Below are 3,719 nucleotides of genomic sequence, written 5' to 3'. Positions count from 1 at the left end.
ATGTGCCAAACCCCTCCCGTTCTTCCTCGTCTCTTCCCACCTCAAAATTACTTTGTAAGTTGTAGAGAAGTACAGTCATTGGCTTTTGATGCAGATGTTTTTTGGCTGGTTACTGCATAGCTCTTCATTGGCATTGATTTTGAAAGGCAGAGTAAATAGTTTTAAAGTGTTTATTTTCTCTTAAGAATATTAGGATGGTCTTACTTTTGGATATTTCTTGTTCCTTGCTGGTTCAATATTAATAGTTTCACAGTGATGAAGGTTGACTTCTGAGACCTGTTCTTCTTGCACTCTGCTTGAGGATGTAATATAAAAGATTTTTGCTACCAGCTTGCAGGTCTGGCAGTATGAAGACTTCTCTGCAGTTTACTGACCTTCAGTCCTGGACTATGTACCTGCTTTTCCTATATACTGCATTTGTCAGGCAAGTGTACATCTAGAAAGTGTCACACTATCAAAAGATGTATATACAAGGTGATTCATGGTCAGAGTGGATCCAAATGCCTAAGAGTTTTGTGAGGTGTAAAATTTGAGGTCCCTTGGAACTGGCATCAGAGACCCTGCCTGGCCTGGGTATGGAGGCATCCTCTGCAGAGCCTTGGGCCATGCCAGCACCTTGGGATAAAAATTCCAAGTGAATGACCTGCAAGTTCAGCAGAGAGCTGCTTTGTACAGACATGATCTTTATACCTCCCTGCTGAAGTAGCATGCAGCAAATGACATGTTAAACAAATTTCCATGCTCTGTGTGTGTGTAATCCCTGACTTGGAATCTCATCCTGGAGATAAACGTTTGTAAGGTTTCCTTCAAGGACTGAGAAGGGCATACTGCCAATGTAAGAGGAAGTTGTGCACTTCTTTCAGCTATAAAATATCTTGTGAGTAAAGAATTCACCCAGGAAATGTAACAGACAGATTCGGTGTCTTCCTTGGTCTTCTGGCAGTAAACTATTCCAGAGCTCAGGCGTGTGTCCTATCCAATGCATGGCTGTAGGCTGCAGCCCTTACTAGAAGTTATCATGGTACAAAAAGTAGTTTCAATTTCTTCAGGACAGCAAATTAATAGAATTTTGTAAATTTAGATTGCTCTGGTCGCTCCACTGGGAAGGATGAGTTTTGGACTGTGTTAACTACTATTTAATGTAAAATTCAGAAACAGCTCTGGGAGCTGCAGTAAGTACCTAAACTGCTAAGCTTAGAATCTTCTACTCTTTTCTGAGTGAAGGAATGTTAATTTCTTTATGTGCAATGGTATGTCATCAGCAGTGGGGTCGCAAATCTGAGGCCCCCTGCGCCTTGTGAGTACAGCACATAATCACAGAACGGTTTGGGTTGGAGGGGACCTTTTAAAGACCATCTAATCCAGCCCCCCGACATCGTTTTCATCATATAGGTTTTCATCAGTCTCACTAGAGAACAGAACTGATCCCCTGCAGGCCATATTCTTGATTGATAGTCCTAATACCTGCAGCAGTGTTCCCAAATGGAGTTTGCGCAAGAGATGGTAGCTGCAGCTATTTGCATTCTTTGTACTGCTTGATCCAGCAGCATAAAAGCTGAACCCTCATACTGTGGCTTTATTTACCTTCTTACCAAAACCAGAAATTTAAATCATATCTGCTACCCTCTGTCATGCTGTTCTTCCTCCAAACTTACCTTCTACTTACAGCACAGTCCACATCCTTTCCACCCTGGCTCAGTATCTCACCAGGTCTCAATCCTTTTATCCATATCCCACCACCTTTTTTTCCAGTTCAAAACCGTGCTCACAAATGCTTGCTTCCACATAAACTTTGTATATTTAAAAAAGTATTTCCTGTACCCACCACTTCCTACCTCAGTGTAATCAGGCTGTATGAAGGCTGCAAGTAATGTGTCATCACCACTCCTGTGAAATGGAAATACTTGGACATGTAGCTCTGCAGGTTTCAGTGTCCCAGAGGTCCAGAGCTGCTTTTTCCTTGATGAATGAATGGCAAGAGTAAAGCTGCCTCCTTCTTTGTAATAGTAAAAACAAAGTGGGAGGGTAAATGTGTTTCTACTAGCTGGTGTGTGATTTATGTTCAGAAGATTCCACTAGCATCATACCTAGTGTGAACAATGACTAAAACTTTGATATTGACTCATTCAAATTAAAATATTTGTATAAATAGTGTCCTTGCTATTTGAGGATGATTTAGGATTTTTTCTTTTGCAAACTGGGATTTCAGACAATGCAGACAATTAGGAAGCATCACATGCAACTTACTCAAGCTATACTACATGAGGTTCATCATTAAAGGACTTTTATATGAGAGGATATTAAAACAGCAGCAGTCTCACTTTTCTTGAACTATATATTTCTATAAAAAGTTTATAAACTAAATGAATTAAACTTTTGCACAAAGTTGATATTGCATATGAATTTATACAGCAATAGCTGAATACTCTTCTCTCTAAACACATAACAAAATTAAGGATAACAATTAATAGAAAAATACAAGGCATCTTTGCCATTCATGTTTAGTGTATTATATATCCAGTCATAAGTTATTAAAAAATGCACAACAAAAGCCTGATGAATACAATCCCTTCTGTGCCACCCACAACTACTATGAATTTTACAATCAATACTGGGGGAGGGATGAAAAAAAGGGAAACCCTAGATTGATACAGCAAAGTGCTGGTTTGTTTTCTACTATATATTTTACTTGCAAAAACCTTTATTTTCTAAAGAATACTCCAGGAATCTGCAATAACTCAGTGAAATATTGCATCATTTTAACCACACACATGTAGGTATAAAAATATGAACACATTACTAGATATGTAATCCAATTAAAGCCTCTTTTCAATAAAACTATTCTTTCATCTTCAGAGAACCTCACACATCTTTAAAGATGTTTTTACTAGCATTAGAAAGTTGTTATTCTGTGAGCTACTGAATCCCACTTGTGTCTGCCTATTTTCTTCTTTTCTAACCATGTAACCTGATATAAATCAGTTAGTTAGGTTTCAAGGTCTGAGATACCTTTAGATTTGAATTTGAATGCTTTCCGTTCCCAGTGTGTGGTCTAATTTAATCTCTTTGCCCAAGACTCCTGTCTCTGTCTAGCCAATAATAACAACTTTGTAAAATCAAGACAGTACAAGGCAGTAGACTGGAAAAAAAACGGTTATCAGATATATTAGGAATATCACTGTTGACTTCATTGCTGTAGGAAGCAGTAGTATCAGCTAATATATTAGGATACAGATCCTCAAAAAGAACTACTGTGCCTTAAATACCTTTCAAAATCTGTGCCAAAAGAACGAAACAACACAGATGCACAGAAGTCTGTGGGTAGAAGTGAAATGTCTTTTGATGTAAACTTTGCCAGCCCGATGGCAGCATAATAGGATAGCAAAACCTCAATTAGTAAAAATACTGTTTAGCCACAATCCATCATACCTTTTCTTAAACTGCCTGGCAATAATGGATGTTGCGCAACTGAAGCACTGGAAGTACTTAACACTAACTCCTTGAAAAGATACAGAATTGTTAAGCTACAGAAGGCTTATAGAAGATAGTACCACGTGTTTAAAATTGTATTATTTTTAACCTGTAAGAAGACAACTAGCAAGTGACAGCAAAAATGTCAGAGCTGTGTTGTTTCCTTTGCTGATATCTGATAGCCTTAAGTGCACGATACGCATAGCTTTAAACTTGGGGATACTATGTACGTATTGAAAAGAATAGCT

This window comes from Nyctibius grandis, chromosome 4 (assembly GCF_013368605.1).
Source record: "Nyctibius grandis isolate bNycGra1 chromosome 4, bNycGra1.pri, whole genome shotgun sequence".
Taxonomy (NCBI): Eukaryota; Metazoa; Chordata; class Aves; order Nyctibiiformes; family Nyctibiidae; genus Nyctibius; species Nyctibius grandis.
This window is presented reverse-complemented; position numbering follows the sequence as displayed.